The sequence below is a fragment of the Elaeis guineensis genome, chromosome 9 (genome assembly GCF_000442705.2).
Source record: "Elaeis guineensis isolate ETL-2024a chromosome 9, EG11, whole genome shotgun sequence".
Classification (NCBI taxonomy): domain Eukaryota; kingdom Viridiplantae; phylum Streptophyta; class Magnoliopsida; order Arecales; family Arecaceae; genus Elaeis; species Elaeis guineensis.
In genome coordinates this window covers 90,369,938-90,382,799 of record NC_026001.2, presented here as the reverse complement: position 1 = coordinate 90,382,799, position 12,862 = coordinate 90,369,938, and the positions used below count along the sequence as shown (strand labels likewise).

The 12,862-nt window shown below is 36.0% G+C and overlaps 1 long non-coding RNA gene across 2 annotated transcripts in view; it reads left to right on the top strand.

The window, feature by feature from the left end:
* Window positions 1-5,210: 5,210 nt before the first annotated feature.
* Window positions 5,211-12,862, top strand: part of LOC140851710 (uncharacterized) — a 40,251-nt gene continuing 32,599 nt past the window's right edge. Inside the window, exons 1-2 of one of the 2 annotated variants that reach the window (XR_012134449.1) lie at window positions 5,211-5,961; window positions 8,748-8,947. This is a non-coding gene — a long non-coding RNA (uncharacterized lncRNA). The remainder of the gene's footprint in view (window positions 5,962-8,747; window positions 8,948-12,862) is intronic. The other variant, XR_012134450.1, reaches the window with a different exon arrangement.

Genomic DNA, 12,862 nt, shown 5'->3' with positions numbered 1-12,862 from the left:
TAAAAGCCTATGAGCAGAATTATCCGACACATGATTTGGAGTTGCAGCTATTATTTTTGCTTTGAAGATTTGGCGACACTATTTATATGGTGAATCATGTGAAATCTTTACTGATCATAAAAGCTTAAAATACTTATTTACTCAAAAAGAGCTGAACATGAGGCAAAGAAGGTGGCTTGAACTATTAAAAGATTATGATCTAAATATTAAATATCACCCTGGAAAAAGCCAATGCGGTGGCAGATGCACTTAGTAGGAAGTCTTCAGCAAATGTGATGACTCTGCTATCCTTTCAGCAACAAATTCTGAGGGATCTTGAAGATTTACAAATTGAAGTGACTTGTACTGATGTTAAGAATGTGTTAGCAAATTTAATGGTACAACCAGCATTGATCGAACAGATAAAAACGGCCCAACAAAGTGATATTCATTTATGTTAGTTTAAGAAGGACATGGAGAAAGGGCTACGAACTGAGTTTAGGCTACATACAGATGGAACTCTTTATTTTGGGAACAGATTATGTATACTAGGAGATCCTGAACTAAAAAAGAAAATTTTGGAAGAAGCTCATAAATTCCATTTCTCCTTTCATCCCGGTAGTACAAAGATGTATAGAGATTTAAAACAATTCTTCTGGTGGAATGGAATGAAGCAGGAGATAGCTCAGTTTGTATCTCAATGCTTGGTATGCCAGCAAGTGAAAGCCGAACATCAAAGACCTGCTGGTTTGCTAAGGCCATTAGAGATACCAGAATGGAAATGGGAGCATATCACGATGGATTTCGTTACTGGACTTCCAAGGACAACAAGAAAAAATGATGCAGTGTGGATGATTGTTGATCGGCTTACTAAATCAGCCCACTTTCTACCTTTTCGAGTTGGCACTCCACTTGATAAGTTAGCCCAGATGTATATTGATGGAATTGTACACTTGCACGGTGTTCCAATAAGTATTGTGTCTGATCGAGATCCACGATTCGTATCTAGATTTTGAAAAATTTTCAAGATGCTTTGGGGACAGAATTGAGGCTTTGTACTGCATTCCATCTCCAGATCGATGGCCAATCTGAAAGGACAATTCAAACTCTTGAGGATATGTTAAGAGCTTGTGCTTTTGACTTCGGAGGACATTGGGATAATCATGTGATATTGATTGAATTTGCATATAACAACAGTTTTCATTCTAGTATCCGGATGGCACCCTATGAAGTCCTATATGGAAGAAAGTGTAGATCCTCTCTGTATTGGGATGAAGTAGGTGAAAAGAAATTAATAGGTCCCGAGTTAGTTCAAGATGCTAGAGACAAAATTTATCTAATCAAGAAACGACTCAAGGCAGCACAGGATAGACAGAAGAGTTGGGCAGATAGAAAAAGAAGAGAATTAGAATTTCAGATCGGTGATCATGTTTTTCTAAAAGTATCACCTACTAAGGGTGTCACGAGGTTTGGGAGACATGGCAAGCTGAATCCGTGATATATTGGACCTTTTGAAATTTTAAATCGAGTAGGAGATGTTGTTTACAAACTAGTCTTACCATCAGATTTATCCAAAGTGCACAATGTCTTTCATGTTTTACTACTAAGAAAGTTTGTACCTGATCCAAACAGTGTGATAAAGTATGAGCCATTGCAAGTTCATGAAGATCTAACCTATGAAGAATTTCTCCTCCGAATTATTGATCGAAAAGAGCAAGTTCTAAGACGGCGTATCATTCCGTATGTAAAGATTCATTGGAGTAATAATGAAGAGAGAGAGGCCACTTGAGAGCTTGAAGATGATATGAAGACGAGATATCCAAACTTATTTGAAAATGAAGGTATGTTAAATTTCGAGGATGAAATTTTTTTTTAAGGGGGGTAGAATGTGATAACTCGGTCCGATGGGCCAAAAGCCCACTAAGCCCATTAAACAAAAAAAAAAACAGGGAGGAAGACTCCCGATCGGAGTCTTCCTCTTCTCCGGTTCCGATCAGGAATCGAAGTCCTAGGGCCATTAAAAGACCCTAGGACAAGCTCTATAAGAACCCCCCTCTTCTCCTCTAAGAGTAGACCCATCAATCACCGACGATCGCTGGAGTTCCTCTCCGATTTTCTCGATTGAAGCCGCGGCCCCTCGACTCATGCTCGCCGCGATTTCACGTCGGTGGGGGTCATCGGAGGTTGTGGTAAGGCCTCCTTCTTCTTCCTCTCTTCTCTCCCTTCTTTTTCGTGCCTGTGGGCACGATTGCCGGTGACAGGTGTCGTCAGATTTTGTCGGAAAAGAAAATCTCTGTTCGGCCTCTTCTTTTCCCTGATTTTTCGGCACCGACGGTCACCACCGACCGTCGGGCTTGGCCCCTCCAAATTCGAAAAGCTCTCCCCTCGCTGTCGGCCACCATCATGATCGGGGGTGGCTACGAACAGTCGGTCAAAGGGTACGGGGACCTCTAGGTCCCCTGTTTCGGCCAAAGAAGGCCATGAGAAGAAAAGGAAAAAAAAAAAGAAAAGGAAAAAGAAAAGGAAAGGAAAAAGAAAAGAAGAAAAGAAAAAGGGAAAAGAAAAAAGAAAAGAAAAGAAATATATATATATATTTATATAATAATAATAATAATAATAATAATAATAATAAAAAGAAAAGAAAAGAAAAATATATATTTATATAATAATAATAATAATAATAATAATAATAATAAAATATAATAATAATAATACACATGAAAGGAAGTTTCTCTCATCCCTCTCTAAAGTCTTTCTCTCTCTAAAATTGGACTCTTTCTCTCTCTAAGAAGCCCTATGAATCCCCTATTAAGCCACCTTCTCCACTTCTAGGGACCTATGACCTTAAATCGGTTTAGAGCCGAAGGGAGAGATTTATTGGATAGATCATCATATCGGTCATTTCTTTATATTATGAAATTTTATTAAATATATGAAATAAAATTTATTGATGAATTAATATTTTAAATAGGACTGTCCGATTCTTTTAAGGAAGATTAAAAGGTCCAGGATAATCGAGGTAAGTAGATCCTGTGCTCCTTATTTATTTTTTAAATGATCATGTTTTTATGCAAAGAATTGCTATTGATGAAATCATAATTTTTCATAAAATAAGAATCGGCATATGTGACATGAAAAAGCATGTTTTATTATGAGCATTGATTTCATGAATATGTCTTATGAAAATAGCATGATTATGAAGCATGAATTTCATTATTTTTTTATCTATGTATATGTATGCTTTAAAGATATAATGATTTCAAAGGCTCTTAGATAGCTATGAATGAATCCCTTCAGGAAGGTCGACATCCGGAGCTAGTATCCATACGAAACATGGCCCTGCCAGCGGGTATAAAGTTGGCACATGAATTAAGAACTCTGTCGATTAAGAAATATGGCCCTGTCACGGGTATAATAGTGACCTTAGCACGAATGTCTGTGAGCAATGTTTTGAAACATGACATGAATACATGATGAAAATGATTTACGATTCATAATTGTGAAATATACATGATTTATGCATGCATGATGAGCTTATAACTTGTTTTATTATATGGTCTATGAAATGTTTATTTTTACAATAATTGTTATTTGTTAAATGATGTATTATCATAGAAAACTTATGCTTGATCCGGTAAGGAAGCGGAAGTCTACTTACTGAGCTGGTGTAGCTCATATTCTTTTTATTTTTTTTTTCATGTACAGAGAAATAAGGCTAGGACTGATGGAAAGGGAATCTAGGCTTGGGGATCAGCAAAGCAAGTTTGGAAATTTTACACTAGGAATTCAGTTTATGTTTATGGATTGTAGTTATTATGAATTTTAAGACTTGGATTATTTCATCTTTGGATTTAGATGCTCTGAACCAGTTTTGGTTTAATTAAATATTTGAATTGAATTTTATTATTACATTTATTTGTGATACACCTGTTATTATATTTAAGAAGATGAATTTTGGTTTCATGTTATCGTGAGTCCATCCCTCGATAGCATGGTCATGTTATGTCTCGAGTTTGGGGCGTAATAAAATCTGATCAAGACACTTCCAAATCTGTTTCAGAAAAGACTACATTATCTACGCGGGATGGACAGACTGCAGAAAAAGGCAAAATGTCCTCTTGGAAGGAGCCAATGAGAAGGGGATCTACGGTTTAGAAAACTGTCTCAGTCAAAACAAATTCTGTAAAAATTACCAAAATCAAATCAAAAAAGAGTGCTGCAGTTAATAACAGCAATTGTGGCCAGCCTTCAAACTCCAAACCCAAAAAGAAGGGTAAAAAAGATGGCTAAAATGATGAAAAAAGCTAGCCAGTCTGGTCAAGAAGACAAGTGTGAAAAAGGCTGCTAAGTCTGCATCAAATGTTTCCACCAGGGGAAAAGGTACGTTTTATACAAAATAAACTTTTATTTGTTTTGCTTTCTTGAATAGAAGCAGATGTTATTATATTTTTTCCATTTGTGATAACATTTTGATCTTGAAAAAATAATTTGGCTGAACGTTATCAAAGTATATGGCTGCTAATTAACTAATTTAATTAGAGGAAATTGATTTTTTTTTCCTTTTTCTTTTCTTACTTTCTTATTTTCTTTTCTTTAAACATGATGTTATAGTAAAGAGCTGCCATTTGACTCTAAGTCTTCAATCTTGTATTCTGGTAACATGAGTCCATTCTTGTTATGATGCTTTTCATCGATTAAATGATAGATATTAAGTTATTGACTTGACTGCCTTGTAGACTATTAAGTTATTGACTTGACCACCTTGTAGACTATGTAACTGACTTGACTGCGTGTACACTATGCAAGTATCGAATAAAATTATAGCATCTTAGATTCAGATGCTTCTTGTCTTAGTTTATCTAATCTTATGCTTAAACTGTACGAAGCTGCATTGAATAAACTAATGTAGATCCATTTCTCTATTGGAGATGATTACTTTCAATAGAATGTTCAGAAACAAGATGATCCTGTAATGCACAGTCTCCATCTAAAAATAGGGTCTTCAATAAGTGGGTACGCAGTGCAGCACCTGGGTACACAGACTTGGACCCATTAAGTGGGCCAAACTCAGGACCCCATCAGCGCCATGGAGAGGGGCACGCATCGCTACTAGGGCTGATCATGGGCCTGGCTTAGGCATAGAAAATCTAGATAGATCTTGCCCAAAGCCCGACTAAAAATAAATATAGTTTGAAGCCGAGGCTTGACTCATGATCGGCTCTTCTTGCGACCCTCTTCCCATTTCCTTGTACATGAGGGATAGCGAGGGTGGCATGGCACCTGTCCGACCAACCTTGAAGAGGGGAAGGGCATGAAGGCTGTCCTTTGCTTATGCCTCCCCACTCCTTCGCGGTGGCTGTGGTTGGGCCACAACCTAGCAGCCGAGGGCCTCGACCCTCTATTCTTCTCCCTCTGGTCCTCCCTTCCTCCTCTAATTCCCCCCCCTTTCTTCTCTGTGGTTTAAGTGGACGGTCTAGGGCCCTCCCACATTGTCCATTGGTGGCCAAGGGGAGCCCATCGGCCTTCCCCTCTCCCTCATTCTCTCTTCCACTCTCTCTCACCTCTCTCCCTCTCCTTGCATGTGGTGAGCCCTGAGCTTCGCCTTGTCTCATAGATCATGGGATGTGAGATTAGGATTTGCACAGGATGCCCCCTTGTTGAGGAGAGAATCCTCAGCCCGAGGTAAGCATCAATCCTGGTAAAGTAACATAAAATAAATTTCTTGGTCAAGGGAGATAGGAAGGATCATTGGAGGATGGCTAGACACAGGGAGGTAGAACTAGTTCTGGACACCACCAGTCAGGGGAAGAACCACCAGGTCCAAATCTAGCTATGCCATCCTTATTCGGAAGGATCCTAGGTGATATAGCCCTAAGTTGGTTTTGCTGCCAAGTGAAGCCTTCCATTAATAATTGATTATTTTGTATTAGGTCGTGTGTAGCCCTAACGGGAAGAGTTTCTGGACCACACCAATCTTGATTTGTAAGTTATCTCTACACCCGTGTTTTATCATGCATTCCATATGAAGAGATTTAAAATATACATTACTTAATTTCGTACCTGCATAGGAAAATAATCTAAATATTTGAAATTAAAATTATGAAAATTATTTGTGTTTGTATTTAAATTAAATATTGTATATACTCTGCATTCAAATGAATTTTAAAATATTATATCAAGCATGAAAAAATTCATTTGGACATGAACTGAATTTTGATCCATCGAAATACATGTTGATTTAATTGGACAAGATTAAATCATAAGTTAACAAGTTATCAAACCTTGTCTATAAAATTAATATACTTTCACGTGAAGGAGGAAATTGGTTGAGATGGATATGATGTTTGCTCTCTTATTTGAGGATAATTATTCGGGTTCAGGATCTAGTATCTTTTTGGACCATCAATGAGCGATCATCGGCATATGTTGATTTATGGTATGTTATAGTCAGGAGCTAGCTTTCTTTTGAGCCTAACTAGTTGAGGCAATCATTGGAACATGTTGATAGGGGATATATTTTTTATGTGCTTTTAGAGCTAGTTATCTTTATTGGTCCAGTCTTCTTCTAGACTTTCAGTGGGCAATTATTGGTACATGTTGATTGTTGGCATGTTATAGCCAGAAACTAGTCTTCTTTTGGATCCAACTAATTCATGATGAAATGCTGGTAGATGTGGATTGATGGGATGCTATAGTGTTTAGAAGTAAATCGATTTTAGGCCTTGCCACGAGGCATTTATGGCTGTAGTTGCAAATATCGAAAGATGACATAAACTCATTATTACTTTTACTAAGAGTTTCTTAGAAGAGTAATCTTTGTGCACCACATGCAGTGCAGTAAAAATACACCAACCCATTTTATTGGGCCATGTAACTGCCACTTTTCAATGCATATTTAATGTATGTAATTTTGTTTTTTCGTTTGAAATTTGAATGATGAAAATTTTTTTTCTTTTGAAAAAATTATAACATCCTGCGACCATATTATGACATTCTGTACAACAGAAAGTCATAAAGAGAAGGATATTTTCTTTATTAAAAATTTATAAAATTTTTAAATGATGAAAATATCCTTCTTCATAATATTCTGTAGTTAAATTATGACTTACTATTGTGTACGAAATCATAATTTGACTATAGGATGTCATAATATGGTCATAGGATGTTATAATATTTTTAAAAGATGAGAGGTATTTTTGTCATTCAAAATTTTAAAGGAAAAAATAGAACTACAAGTATTAAATGCATATTGAAAATTGATGACTATGTGGCTTAATAAGGTTGGATGGTGCAAGACTTTCTCTTCTCAGAAATTATTTTCTCCATGAGATGTATGTAAAACTAGTCTTTATTCTAGCATTTTGAAAGGTGAAATTTCTAAATTGTTAAAAGCTTTGTTGGCTGGTTATGAATTGCCTTTCTGAATGATTACCATATTAGTTTCTGTCACAATCTATTATGATATTTGATACTTTCTGAACGTCATTTTGTTTATATATTGTTGGAGAATACCCACCAACCGACCGACCGATGGCCGGAGGGACCAACCGATCGATTGACGGTCGGACCGACCGACCGATTGACGATCGGACCGACCGACCGATTGACGGTCGGACCGACCGACTGACGCCATCACCGGCCAATCATCGGCTCACGACCGACTAAGGATATGTCGGGCGCACCTTTCCCGACCGACTGAACCGGGAGGTCTGATGGCCGACTCACGTAAAACTCGCCGACCAACGGTGGAGCCCGACGCCACTCAGCTGGCCACCGATCTAGGGCCGGTCGACTCCTCTGATCGCCGTACAGCCGCCAGACCTTGTCAGTTCTGACAGCAACATGCGGCACGGCCATCTGGAGGCATTGTCCCACTGAGGGCGTTGTCAACCCTGGTGATTTGACAGCCCCACGGCGACGTGATACTTTCACGGCGACTCTGACAATCTACAGTGAGTTGACAATTCCTCACTTGTCTGCGCCATTAATGACGGCGCCATACCATGCTCCACTATATAAATCGGGGAAGGCGACAGTGCAAGGGATCCGCTCCCCCCACTTCTCGACTCCAAAATCACAGGCTCGCTCCTCTCTCCCTCGATCGAGCTCTCTGTCTTCATTTCACTGTTGCCCAGTCACCTCTCTGACTTGACCGTCGGAGGGTCCCCGCCGGAGCCGCCTCCGGTCAGTGTGGACTTCTCGTTTTTGCGGATGCACGTTCCCCGGTGATCAGACGACGAGGTGATTGGCCGCAACATATATATATATATATATATATATATATATATATATATATATATATATATATATATATATATATATATATATATATATATATATGGCTAGTTATGGATTGGCTTTCTGAATGATTACTTTATTAGTTTCTGTCATAATCTATTATGATATTTGATACTTTCTGAATGTTATTTTGTTTATATATATATATATATATATATATATATATATATATTCAAAAAGTACCAAATATCATAATAAATTATGATAGAAATTAATCATAATTTATTATGATATTTGGTACTTTCTAAAAATTTATTTATATATATATATATATATATATATATATATATGTATGTATGTATATAAGTATGTACGTATATATGTATATATATGTATGTTGATATGTATATATATGTACGTACCTATATACGTACGTACGTACATATGTACATATAGGATTGATCAACTAGGGATGTAACGTATCTTACTGGGTTGTCAGCTCACTTTTCCCTGTGTTTGCTTCTTTTCAGATGCCAAGAGGTAGCGCAAACTGGGTGACGGGATGTGTGCAGGAGAGTTAGGATCAAGCATTTATTTTGGAAAAGCAATGGAATCTGAACCTTGAAATATCTCACAATAGTTTTGCCTTATAGGATTTAATGCTGGATATTTTTTCTCCCTAAAAAGTGGACAGGCTCCAATGATACAGCTGCCTGTTCATGATTTCTTGGTGAGTTTTTTTGTCTTGAATTTGTCTTGAATCTTTTCTGCTGCCACTACCTCTATGTTTTATCATGCCCGTAGAGTTTCCTACATAAGTGCATCATGTGTGGCTATCTCATATTTAGGCTGGATTGCATCATGCGTCTGGGCTTCAAGATTGCTGCTCCAAGGTCTTTCCATTCAACTTGGGCTAAATTTTTCTTGTTAGGGATATCTTGAACTAGGCCATCTAAAAAAGGAGCTAAGTGGGCTATGGGCTGGTCAAGCCCAATGTGCATCCTTAGCATGTGAGCTAGAGATGGCAATTTACTCCACCCTAACAAGCATCTGACTTGACCTGATCTTAATGGGGTGGGTTTTGCCTGACCTGCAGTAGATCCGGGGCGAGAATGGATAATGATAAAATTCACCTCGATATATATACACACACACACATACTCTTCAAAAATCTCTTTTTGAGGTAATATAAAAATAATTTTTGTCGCTTTATCTGATTAATTTGTTCAACCCCCCTACCCTATCTCATTTAAGGTAAATATGGGAGGATATAGATAAATGATCTATCTAATCCGTACCTGACCCGTTGCCATCCCTGGTGGGAGGCAAGGAATGAGCATTACAATTGTATAAAAGTTGCCCATAAGGACAAAGTAGATGGCAAGTGAAAGGGGGCATTCGTTGAGTTAATATGATATGAAACTAAGGGAAGGAAATCTACAATGATGATCTTCGAACCATACATAGCATGATTTTCAAGAATGAAGAATCCTCTTTTTTTAGTGGAAAAAAAAAACTTCTTTTTAGAGAAGAAAATTTGCAAATCACGATGTGATTGTGGCAAAAGTTTTTAGAGGTCAAAGCAGAGTGCTTTTCCTAATTAATGTACAAAAAATTATTTACATAAATAACTTAATTTTTAACATATTTATCAGATTCATATAAGAATGATAAAACATCATTTTGAATAGTATTTTATCATCGCTACGTCACCCTCCATTTTTCACGTAGACGATGCCAAAAAAAAAAAATAATAAAATCACCAAATAATATGGCATTTTTAAAAATACCATATTATTTGGCGATTTTAATTTTTTTCTCAAAAAAAAGAGAAAAAAGATAAAAAATAAAAAAAATAAAAATAAAAATTTTAAATTTTTTAAAAATAAAAATTATAATTTTGATAAAAATAAAAATTATCATTTAAAATTAGTATCTCTATTTCAAATTATCTTTTTAAAAAAATATTTGAAAAAAATTGATGTAAAAAAAAATAAAAATATCATAAAAAAAGAATTGAAAAGAAATAGAAATTATAATTTTAAATTTTAAGAAAATAAAAATTTTAATTTTAATTCAAATAAAAATCATCATTTCAAATTACAATCTCCTTTTCAAATTAATTTTTTTAAAAAAATATCATAAAAGAAGAAAAAAATGAGAAAAAAATAAAAATTATAATTTTGAATGAATTTTAAAGAATAATAATTCTAATTTTAATTCAAATAAAAAAGATAATTTTAAATTATTTTATCCATTTAAAATTAATTTTTTAAAAAAATATCTCAAAAAGAAATCTTAAAAAATTTAAAAAATAAAAAATATCATAAAAAAAGAAAAAAATAAAAAGAAATGAGAAAAAATAAAAATTATAATTTTAATTTTAAAAAAATAAAAATAAAAATTTTAATTCAAATAAAAACCATCATTTCAAATTACTTTACCCATTTCAAATTAAATTTTTAAAAAAAATATGTCAAAAAAATAAAAAAATTAATAAAAATGTACATAAAAAAGTAAAATATTTAAAAAAATAAGAAAAAAATTGTTGCTCCTTAGATTGATTTTGATGATTACAAAGCAGTTGAAGGGGTACCAATGATTTTCACTTGAAAAAGATTTATTGCTCTTCATGGGCAAAATTGTAATTTTACCAAAATTCTGATTTGATAGTATCAAATGATAGAACAAAAGATTTGTGATCCAATGGTGAAAATTTTATTGATTTTGGACTTGTATTTTGAAAGATATGCATGATTGAAAATCATGAGTCGACCCATGAGTCGACTCATGGCACATGAGATGACTGGCACGCTGAATTTTCTGGCCGGCACAGACTTGGCACACCCTGTGAGTCGACCCATGAGTCGACCCCCAAGGCATGAGTCGACTCATGAGTCGACCTCTGCGGGTCTTTTTGCCAGTTTTACAGAACCATGGATCCCGTTCACTTCTGTGACGATTTTCCACAGAGGTCGACCCATGAGTCGACCCCCAGGCATGAGTCGACTCATGAGTCGACCCCTGTGACGGGATTTTTTCGCAACGGCTAGTTTTTAACCCGTTTTAAATACTTTTAATGCTCATTTAATGCAGTCTAACGGCTCTTTTTCCAGTCTAGAATGATTTCCTCTATTTCTTAAAGCTATAAAAGGAACAAAAAGGTGAGAATCAAAGAGGATTCAAGAAGAGAGATTTTGAAAAAGAGATTTCAAGCCAACTTTTCAGTCCTAAGCAAGAGCTCATTCAAAGCTTTCAAGAAGCCTTTAATCCAAGCTCACCAACTCCTCAAGTACACATTCAAATCTCCATCCACCTTGAGGAAATCCAAAAAGGGTTTTCTTCTCTTGAGTAAAGTGTATTTAAATTTATATTCGCTCATTGAAGGAGCTTTCTTTGTACTTATTTGTGCTATAAATTGTTATACTCAGTTTGAGTGATTGGTTTTATTTTGGAGGGGTTCCAAAACAAGAGAAGGTTGATCCGAACCTAGAATCGGAGTGTATTGGGTTGGCTTGTATCCGAAAAATAAGTGGACTAGCTTGGAATAGCTAGAGTCGGAGTTTCCGACGTTTGTATTCGGGTTGAATACAAGATTAGTGGATTGAAATTCTCAAGTAGGAGCTTGGGGAGTGGATGTAGGTGCAAGGTTGGCACCGAACCACTATAAATCCTTTTGTTTGGTGTGTGTCTAATTGCTTTTCTTTATCTCTTCATTATTCTCTTGCATTCTTGCTTTTGCTATTAGCCTTGAATTAATTCTACTCATTCTATCTATTTAGCTTTGTCAAACATTTCTCATAAGTCATAAGTTAAGCTTAAAATTTTTAGAAACCCAATTCACCCCCCCTCTTGGGTTGCATAGCTGGACAACAAGTGGTATCAGAGCCCGGTGCTTTAGCCCTTCTTTGATCTAAACAATCAAAGAGCCAAAGATCTATGACAACTCATGTCGGCACTTCTCTAGCCGAGGGGCAATCCACCAACCGACCTCCACTTTTCAATGGGTCTAATTACACCTATTGGAAAGCTCAGATGAAAATATTCATTCAAACACTCGACTATGATATATGGAGTATCATAGTGAACGGTCCTCACACACCCACTAAAATTATAGATGGTGAGGAATCAACCAAAACCGAGAAAGAATGGGATGAGGTTGATAAGAAGATGGCCCAATTAAATGCTAAAGCAATGAATGTTCTTTATTGTGCTCTTGATGCTAATGAATTTAATCGCATTTCTACTTGCTCATCTGCTAAAAAAATATGGGATAGGTTAGAAGTAACCCATGAGGGAACCAATCAAGTAAAGGAGTCTAAAATCAACATGCTTGTGCATAAATATGAATTGTTTAAAATGGAGCATGATGAGTCCATAACTGGAATGTTTACTCGCTTTACTGATATTATTAATGGTTTAAAGAGTCTTGGCAAGTCCTATACTAACAGTGAGCTTGTAAGAAAGATTCTCAGGTCCTTATCAAGAACTTGGGAAGCCAAAGTGACTGCCATTCAAGAAGCTAAGGACTTGAACATTCTACCCTTGGAAGAGCTTCTTGGATCATTGATGACTCATGAGCTGAGCATGAAGCAACATCAAGAGGAAGAAGTCAAAAAGAAAAGAACAATTGCCCTTAAATCTA